The sequence below is a fragment of the Oryctolagus cuniculus genome, chromosome 18 (genome assembly GCF_964237555.1).
Source record: "Oryctolagus cuniculus chromosome 18, mOryCun1.1, whole genome shotgun sequence".
NCBI lineage: Eukaryota > Metazoa > Chordata > Mammalia > Lagomorpha > Leporidae > Oryctolagus > Oryctolagus cuniculus.
This window is the reverse complement of record NC_091449.1, coordinates 60,127,664-60,137,780: the sequence shown is the minus strand read 5'-3', so window position 1 is coordinate 60,137,780 and position 10,117 is coordinate 60,127,664. Positions and strand designations below refer to the sequence as shown.

Here is a 10,117-nt window from a genome sequence, read left to right as displayed (position 1 = left end):
CCCTTACATGAATATCTTGGAGTATTTCCCCTACATTTTCTTCCAGCAACTTCGTAGTCTCAGGTCTTAAATTTAGGTCTTGATCCACCTTGAAGTGATTTTTGTATGTGGTGAGAGGAATGGATCTAATTTCATTCTTGTAGATATACACATTCAATTTTGCTTAATGAACTCTTAACACTGAGATTTCAGAGTTTAAATAATTGTATGACTTTTGGTGAGACAAATCGTACTCAATCCATAACACTGGTCTCGGTTAAAAGACTGTGAGGAATGTTGATTTTTTTTTTTAAGATCTACAGAGTTCCAGAAGGAAAAGGAAGCGGGGGAAAGAGAGAGGGGGGGGAGGGAAAGAGATGGAGGGAGGAAGGGAGAAAGGGAGAAAGGGAGGGAGGGAGGAAGGGAGAGACAGAGACAGAGACAGAGAGAGAGAGAGAGAGAGAGAGAGAGAATGTGTGTCTTCTATCTGCTGGTTCACTTCCCAGATGGATGCAACAGCCAGGACTGGGACAGGCCAAGGTCAGGAACCTGGAAGTCCAACTAGTTCTTCTAAGTGGCAGGGCCCAGATACATTAGCAGGCAACTGAATTGGAAGTGGAGAAACTGGGACTTGAACTAGCTCTCACAGAGGGAGTGCTGGCATTGCCGGTAGCAGCCCAACCTGCTGTGCCACCTGCTGGCCCCCAAAGAATGTTGAGTTAGTCTTTGATATATTTGCGTGTCATCCTTGCACAGGGACCATGCTAATCTTCTCTGTATCGTTCCATTTTTAGTATATGTGCTGCCAAAGTGAGCACAGTCTTAGACATGTTTGCTTTGACTTCAGTTTACTGAACTGGCAGAAAAAGAGATGTAAATGACACATAGGTATAAAGGACATGAGTGAATGTACTTGAGTTCTTCATGTCCTCTTTTGTTTACCAAAGAAACTCAAGTCTGTACATGGAAGAGTCGTAGGGTCAACCATGCTGGGGAGCAGCACTGGGTCTTTCCACCAATACCTTCCTCCTGTTGGCTGAGTCTGCCTTTCAGAACAAAGGCGACAATGTCCGATGCCCACCTTTCCCTGTTTTCTTACAATTAGTGATGGACCTGATCCATCCAGTGGGTCATTTGCTGAGTGATCAGGGATTGATTCTAACCCTGAGTTCTACATCTGTATCACAATGTTTCCAAAATACTCTACAAATGAGTGGATCCACTCTAAGCTAAGAAATACTAAACGAAAGGTCCCCATAGTATGAAAGGATATAAAAGAGAAGCAGAGAGAATTAAAGAATGTGCAGACATGTCCTTTGATGTATGAGGATATTTTCATGGGAAAGTTACAGAAATCCTTCTAAGCTTGCTAGCCATGGAAACACCCAGGCTTCAAGAACAAACTTGCAGGCATTTCAATGCCCCTGGAATACACTACTGATTTTTGCTGCTGTTCTGTTCTGCCATTGATTTTTTTTTCTCCTCTCTGTTGTTACAGACAAGCCTTCTCTGCTTCCCAGGGCAAATAATGACCCACATATACACCCACAAATGCTCCCTTCCAGAGAGCAGGCAGACAGACTCTGGTGCCACTTGGTCATAATGCCAAGGAAATTACTGAATGGATATGTCTTATTAACTGACTTTGGGTTGGTTTCCAACCCCTGGACACTAAACAGAGTAGTCTGTCTCCATGCTAATCCTGACACAGGGGAGAGTTAGTCCCCCAAGTGGGGAACTGTTTCCTAAGGCTGTCCTAACAAATTACCACAAACTTGCTGGCTTAAAACTATTATTCAGTTCTGGAGGCCAGAAATCTGCATGATGTCACTGGTGGGCTCCACTCCCTCTGAATGCTGTGAGGAGTGTGTTTCCTGGCCTCTCCCAGCTCCTGGTGGTTCCTGGTGATCCTTGATTTGTAACAGCATAACTAGTTTCTGTGTCTGTCTTCCCCACTGTGTGCCTCTCATTGTCTCAAATCTCCCTTTTATTTGTCAAGACACCCTGGTGGGCCCTAAATCCAGGATGGTCATATAAAAACCATTAATTTAATCACATCTGTAAAGATCCTATTTCCAAACAAGGTGACATTGACAAATACTGGGATTAGGAGCTGGGCCTTTCTTTCTGGGGCTACTATTCAATTCACCATAGGGGGGTAAGATAGACTGATACCTGTTTACAATAGGTTAACATCCTAGCCAGAATTTTTCACTATCTTCAGTTTATCATTTAGTTTGATGCTAGGTCATACAGATTTAGAGTAAGAAGAAAAGGTTTTAGGTAACTTTTCAGAATGCTTTTTGGGATCCATAGAAAGCAGCAGATTAAAAAGAAAAAAATGAGGCTGGTGGAAGGAGATGAAATGAGCACAGAGTTAACAATAACAATAAAAGGATAAACAATCAAATGAGTACAAGAAAATCAGAAGGAAAGCTCCAAATGTCACAGGGGTCATAAATGAAAAAGAGAATGACAGTGCCCACAAAAATGTTGTTGATAGCCATGACAAAGTAGGGAATAAAAGCTTGAAGATAAAGTGTAAAAGGGGGAAAGTTATTGTCAAGGGACTATCATACCAAATCTGCACTTATAAAATAAAAATTGAAGGACTTGAGTATGAGACCTTAATAAAAATCTTGAAGAAATATTTGCTTCAGGAAGTATTTCTTATTCTTCCAGGTATAGCTGGTGGAATCCCTGGTGTGGCAGCAGCAATGACACAGGCCCACCAAGTAGTCCCCAATTAATCTTTAACCTTGAATTTCTTGGGCTTGCTCTAAAATATTTAAGACATCAGGGCACATTTAAAAAAAGTTAATGGAAACAATATAGTTAAAAGATAAACTTATTTTTATGTAAAAAAATCTTTGAAATCCATAAATAGGTTTTTTTCATAATATTCATTTTTTCCAGGAACCTTTTGAAGATGCCTTGAACATTCTAGTAAAATTTAAAGTCTTTGGAAAATATCATACGCTTAGTCCAGTTATTTAAATAGACCACACAAGTCGTAGAATACTGGTCATCAAATTAGGGGCTACCTTTCAGTTGCCCGTTGGTCTTGGTCCATTCACCTGAGGCAAACTAAAGGGGCTTGTGGTATGTAGGGCTATGCCTTTCAGAATCAGGCTGGGGTAAGCACAAATACACCATGTATTATACAGATATGCAAGTAAGGGCAATGAAGTAGCATCCTGCTATCGAGTGGAAGCGTTTGTACAAGTGGGCATAGAGGACTTGACTCTTAATGACTGAGTTGTGTTGTGTTCAACAGTGGGATGGCACAGATGTGTAGCTGTGTAAGAGTTCTGAATGAAATATGCACAGAGAGAACCCATTAAGGACCCTTTGTATGCCACATCTGAGATAAATGGACTCCCAAGTGGGTGATGATCACTCCAGCAATTTTATGAATGCCCTGCACTGTTCTCAAATAAGCCAACTGAAAACCAGAAAGAAACAACTTGAATTGTGTTTAATCATCTTGTCTAAGGGGTGGAGATATGTTTCCTCATCTCAGTTCTTTAACTGGAAAGCTGGTGCCATGAATGCATTGTTGAATTAGCAACTATGCCAGGACTTTCATTTATTAATTGGTATGTTCCATTTAATTAAAATAATCCTAGCTAATTACTCATTTCAGTGTTCAGCACCAGTGGAATAAGCTGGAAGACATGATTAAGGCAAAAACAAACTGTGTTCTCTTCAGTTTATTAACTTTGTATTGCTTTCCCTTTCACACATAGTGGTTCAAGAGAAACAGGAACTTAACCTTCTATTCTTGTCGCATCTTGAAGTGGGTGGGTATAGTAGAAAGAGTATGGGCTTTGAAACTCATACGTATGAATCCAGATGTTGGCTCTGCCGTTTATGAACTGTGAGACCATTAGCAAATATATAAGCTCTCTGACCTTGTTTTTGTGTCTAAAAATAGAAATAATATTTGTACTCACAACAATAATTAGTGTGAAGGTTAAATGAAATAAGCAAAGGGAAGAATCAGGTATTTAATAAGTGCTTAAATAAATGTTAGTCCCCATTATCACCTTCACTAACCCAAATGGGTAGCATCTCTTCATCTATCAGGCTTAGTTCAATCACCACCTCCTCTGGGATGGTTTTCCAGAGTCCCAAATCCAGGCTAAGTACTCCTCCTTCTTTTGTGTGCTTATCCCTATCATACAGGGTATGTGAATCTTCTATTTAGCTGTGTATCGAACAGGTGCACACATCCCATTAGTAAATGATGTGGCTATTTAAGGCTGAACTGAAAATACATTTTTTCAGTGCATGTACATTATACATGTTGAGCATGTATAATCCAAAAATCTGAAATCTGAAATGCTCTAAAATCTGAAACTTGAGTTGTAGACATGACATCACAAGTGGAAAATTGCACACCTGATCTCATGTGACAGGCCACTGTTAAATACAGGCACACTAAAAATGTATGAAATTACCTTCAGGCTATGTGTGTTAGGTATATATAAAGTATAAATGAATTTCATGTTTAGACTTGGATCACATCTCCAAGATATCTCATTATGCATATGCAAATATTCCAAATCCAGAAATGTCTGAAATTTGAAATACTTCTGATCCTATATATTTTGGATAAGGGACAGTCAACTTGTACTTTCAAACGGCTACCAAGTCAGTAGGATATAAACATGCATTGTGCTTTTAGTACATAACTACATAATAAACAAAATTGTTAGGTATCATTTTTTAATCTCGATGCACTGTGAAAAAGCTACCGGGATGGGAAAGACTGCAAACTGAGAAAGTTCTGAAAATTCTGGTATAGTGATATGGAGAAGCTCTGCACTAGAGAAATAGCAAGGCTTATGATGATAAGGTGATATAGTTATAATAATACCATAATTAATAGTTGGCAAGTAGTTAAGCACTTGCTCTCTTCCAGCACTGTTATGAACACTTTGGTATACCTCAAATAAAGGGGTCACTTATCTTAACTCATTTAATCCTCTGACAGCCCTAAGCAGAAAGTTTATTTCTCCATGTTACAGGCAGGAATCTGAGGACTACAGAGAACAGATAGCTTGCAGAAGGTCACAGAACAGACTGATGTGGGGGCTGGTATGCACACCTCAGGGCTCCTAATGACTTCTTTACCACGTCTGTAGGGTTGCATAGAAGACAGCGCTGGGCAGCCTACACAGTGGAATCCTTAGAATTTACAGACTTTGGGGACTGGCAGAGTAAATATCTCAGGCGTCCTTGTGCTACACTCGGGGTTCCTGACTACATCTTTATCATCAAAGTTGTGGTGTTGCAAAGAAGACAGAGCTGAGCCCTCTGGATGGAATCTATGGAATGTGGGGAGAGTATGTTTTGGGGCGTCCTTGTAGGCCACAATGACCCCTGCCCTTGAAGGTGCTCATGGATTATTGGAGACAGCTAGGTGACCCATGTTAGGCTAGATGGAGCTTTTCCCAAGGAACTGGAGGCCAAGGTGCTGCATTTCTCTTGCCTCTCTATGTCCAAATAGATGATTCCTGTCACAGTAACGAGGACACACAAAGGAGCTTCACAGCCTCTTGGTGTTGGGTTAGTCAGCTGCTTTGACCCTCTTTGAGGCCGATTTGTTCTGTGGTTTTATAGGTTCTTGGAGAGCTGTACTTCCCTAGTAACTTCTCCTTTTATTTGAGCCAGATTTGAGATTTAATTAGAACCCTCATCACAGATGTCATAAAATTTGCCAACAAGTAGAAATGACAGAAGCAGAGAAGGCAATACCTCCCTTACAAAGTATCCAGCACCCTAACTTGAGTGTCCATGAATGTCCAGTTGTAGACCTCCAGGAAACCAGGTTCATCTCTAGAGTTTGCACAGATAGTCCTGATGGGGTACTTTCTGTATTGCCAGAGAGGTCAGCCATCCAGCCAGCAATTACACCACTGTCAGATTGTACATACACATTTGCAAATGCCTCTGTAATTGTTCAGAAACAGAGTAGGCCTGCTCCTGCAGGGCTAGTTACAGAATGTTAATGGGGATGCTTACCCAACATCTGCTTTCATGGCTGGAGCCAGATTTCTGCAGTTTATACATTCATGGTACAAAGCAGCAGATTGAGTATTTGCCGCTGCCAACACTCAACAAATAAAAGTCAGCAGCGAAGGATGGTTGCATGGCTGATTGATGGGTTCGGTGTAGGCATCCTGTTTTCTAAAAACCTGGCAATGCTCAGATGGACGTGAAGTTGCCATCCCAGAATTCCGGTTGTTGCTTTACTCACTGGCCTTCCTGGTCTTGGGCAGGATGGCTAGTTAATGCCGTAATTAGACTAAGAGATCTCTGCTAACCCTAAAGCAGCATATATGGAGATACCAGCATGAGAAGTGGTGGGTACCACGGCATCGGCTCAGAATGCTTGTCTTTTTGTCTTTCAGTGTGAGGCTTGTGTGTGAAGTCACTGTTTTTCAGCCTTCATCATCTAGAGGCATCTTTCTCACTCTCAGTTGATAGGCATGGGAGCAATTCATAGTCCCACTTTCAGCTCCTCTGTGGCTGCTCAACCTCACCTCACCCAAGGGGATCCTGCAATGCCACAGAACCCACACGGTCAGTGTCAGGTATCTGATGATACCTCACATTTAGATGAATATCCATCCAGCCATTTTCATCGTAGAGATCTTTAACATCCTTGGTTAAGTTTATTCCAAGGTATTTGATTGTTTTTGTAGCTATTGTGAATGGGATTGATCTTAGAAGTTCTTCCTCAGCCATGGCATTGTCTGTGTATACAAAGGCTGTTGATTTATGTGCATTGATTTTATACCCTGCTACTTTGCCAAAATCTTCTATGAGTTCCAATAGTCTCTTAGTAGAGTTCTTTGGGTCCCCTAAATAAAGAATCATATCATCTGCAAAGAGGGATAGTTTGAGTTCTTCCTTCCCAATTTGTATCCCTTTAATTTCTTTTTCTTGCCTAATAGCTCTGGCTAGAACCTCCAGAACTATATTGAATAGCAGTGGTGAGAGTGGGCATCCCTGTCTGGTACCAGATCTCAGTGGAAATGCTTCCAGCTTTTCCCCATTCAATAGGATGTTGGCTGTGGGTTTTTCATAGATTGCTTTGATTGTATTGAGGAATGTTCCTTCCAAACCCAGTTTGCTTAGAGTTTTCATCATGAACGGGTGTTGTATTTTATCAAATGCTTTCTCGGCATCTATTGAGATAATCATATGGTTTTTCTTCTGCAGTCTGTTAATGTGGTGTATCACATTGATTGATTTCAAATATTGAACCATCCCTGCATACCAGGGATAAATCCCACTTGGTCTGGGTGGATGATCTTTCTGATGTGTTGTTGCATTCTATTGGCCAGAATTTTATTGAGGATTTTTGCATCTATGTTCATCAGGGATATTGGTCTGTAATTCTCTTTCAGTGCTGCATCTTTTTCTGGCTTAGGAATTAAGGTGATGCTGGCTTCATATAAAGAATTTGGGAGGATTCCCTCTTCTTTGATTGTTCTGAATAGTTTGAGAAGAATGGAGTTAGTTCTTCTTTAAATGTCTGGTAGAATTCAGCAGTGAATCCATCTGGTCCTGGGCTTTCTTTGTTGGGAGGGCCTTTATTACTGTTTCCATTTCTGTCTCAGTTATGGGTCTGTTTAGGTTTTCGATGTCTTCCTGGTTCAATTTATGTAGGTTGCATGTGTCCAGGAATCTATCCATTTCTGATAGGTTTCCCTGTTTGCTGGCATACAAGTCCTTGTAGTAATTTCTGATGATTCTTTTTATTTCTGTGGTGTCTGTTGTTACGTTTCCTTTTTCATCTCTGATTTTATTGATTTGGGTCTTTTCTCTTCTTTTTTTAGTTAGTTGGGCCAATGGGGTGTCAATTTTGTTTATTTTTTCAAAAAACCAGCTCCTTGTTTGGCTGATTTTTTGTAATGTTTTTCTTGATTCAATCCTGTTGATTTCTTCTCTGATTTTAATTATTTCTCTTCTCCTACTAGATTTGGGTCTGGTTTGCTGCAGTTTTTCTAGATCCTTGAGATGCGTTGAAAGCTCATCTATTTGGTGCCTTTCCAATTTCTTGATGTAGGCACCTATTGATATAAACTTTCCTCTTAACACTGCTTTTGCTGCGTCCCATAAGTTTTGGTATGTTGTGCTGTTATCCTCGTTTACTTCCAGAAAATTTTTGATTTCTCTTTTAATTTCTTCTATGACCCATTGTTCATTCAGGAGCATGTTGTTCAATCTCCATGTGTTTCTGTATGCTCTAGGGATTCCTGAGTTGCTAATTTCCAACTTCCTTCCTTTATGGTCTGAGAAGCTGCATGGTATGATTCTAATTCTTTTGAATTTGCTGAGACTTGCTTTATGGCCTAGTATGTGGTCAGTCCTAGAGAAGGTTCCATGTACTGCTGAGAAGAATGTAAAATCTTTAGCTGTAGGATTGAAAGTTCTGTATATATCTGTTAGATCCATTTGGGCTATAGTGTCATTTAAATCTACTGTCTCCTTGTTGATCTTCTGTCCTATTGATCTGTGTATTTCTGAGAGTGGAGTATTGAAGTCCCCCAGTACTATTGTATTGGGGTCTAAGGCTCCCTTTAAGTCCGTTAACAAATCTTTTAGATAAACTGGTGCCCTGTAGTTAGGTGCATATACATTGATAATTGTTATATCTTCTTGTTGTATTGATCCCTTAATCATTATATAGTGCCCCTCTTTGTCTCTCTTAACAGTTTTTGTGGTAAAGTTTATGTTGTCCGATATTAAGATGGCTACGCCCGCTCTTTTTTCATTTCTGTAGGCATGGTATATCTTTTTCCAGCCTTTCACTTTCAGTCTGTATGGATCTTTATTGGAAAGATGTGTTTCTGTAAGCAGCAAATAGATGGGTTTTGTTCCTTAACCCAATCAGCCAATCGGTGTCTTTTAACTGGACAGTTCAGGCCATTCACGTTCAATGTGACTAATGATAAGTGGTAACTTTGCCCTGCCATTTGCCAAAGATAAGTTCTAATATATGCTTTGAATTCCCTGTGATCTTTTGCTGTGAGGTTTCCTTCCTTTATCTTCTTTCATATTGATGACCGTGTTTCTGTGTTTCTGTGTGTAATACATCTTTAAGCATCTGTTGCAGGGCTGGACAAGTGGCGACAAATTCTTTCTATTTCTGTTTGCTATGAAAAGTCTTTATTTCACCTTCATTCACAAATGATAGCTTTGCAGGATTACAGCCATCCAGCCATTTTCAAGAGTCGTGGTGTACTATTCAGGGTTACAGTGATGTTGCAACACCCCAATTACAGTGGTAGGGAAAGGACAGAATCGTCTTTTTCTCTTGTGAAACAGTCCCAAGGGAACAACCCAAGTTTGTGGGCTGCTCTGTTCCACAGTCATCCAAAGAGCCAAGCTGTGGCCATCTCTTGGTTCTGGCATTCCCACCAGGAATTATCCTCATCTGCCTGGTCAAGGCTGGGTTGCAGACAACTTCATGTTGCAGCTCATGGAACTGCAGGGAAACTGGTTTATCCTGTGTATCAGAGATGACCTGCAAGGTCACTTTTCACTCACATCATATTGGCCTAAACTAGGATCCAGAATCCCATCTAACATCAAGGGATTCTGGGTAACACTATTTCTACCTAGGACATTATACACTTGTATTTTTTTAAAGATTTATATTATTTATTTTAAAGGCAGAGTTTAAGAGAAAGAGAAAGAGAGGGAGAGAGGGAGAGGGAGGGAGAGAGAGAGAGAGAGAGAGAGAGAGCGATCTTCCATCGGTTGGTTCATTCTTCAATGACCAGGGCTGGGTCAGGGCAAAGCCAGGAGCTTCTTCCAGGTCTCCCATGTGGGTGTAGGGCTCAAGCACTTGGGCCATCTTCTGCTGCTTTCCCAAGTACATCAGCAGAGAGCTGTATAGGAAGTAGAGCAGCTGGGACTCAAACCAGTGTCCATATGGATGCTGGCATCGCAGGGTTTACCTGCTATGCCACAACACTGGTGTCTATGCACTCGTCTTAAACTCTACTGGCATGGAAGAAAGGACAATAGGTTTTGATGGGTGGCCAGAAGTTTCTGTCTCATCTAACAAAAGTTTCCAAAAAATGACAGTTCTCACAAACGAGATAAACATCACAGG

General features: G+C 40.7%; 1 non-coding gene across 1 annotated transcript; it reads right to left on the bottom strand.

The window, feature by feature from the left end:
- Nucleotides 1-686: 686 nt before the first annotated feature.
- Nucleotides 687-797, bottom strand: LOC127491418 (U6 spliceosomal RNA). Its single transcript, XR_007920078.2, has one exon. It is a non-coding gene; the product is annotated as a U6 spliceosomal RNA (small nuclear RNA).
- Between the last annotated feature and the right edge of the window lie 9,320 nt (nucleotides 798-10,117).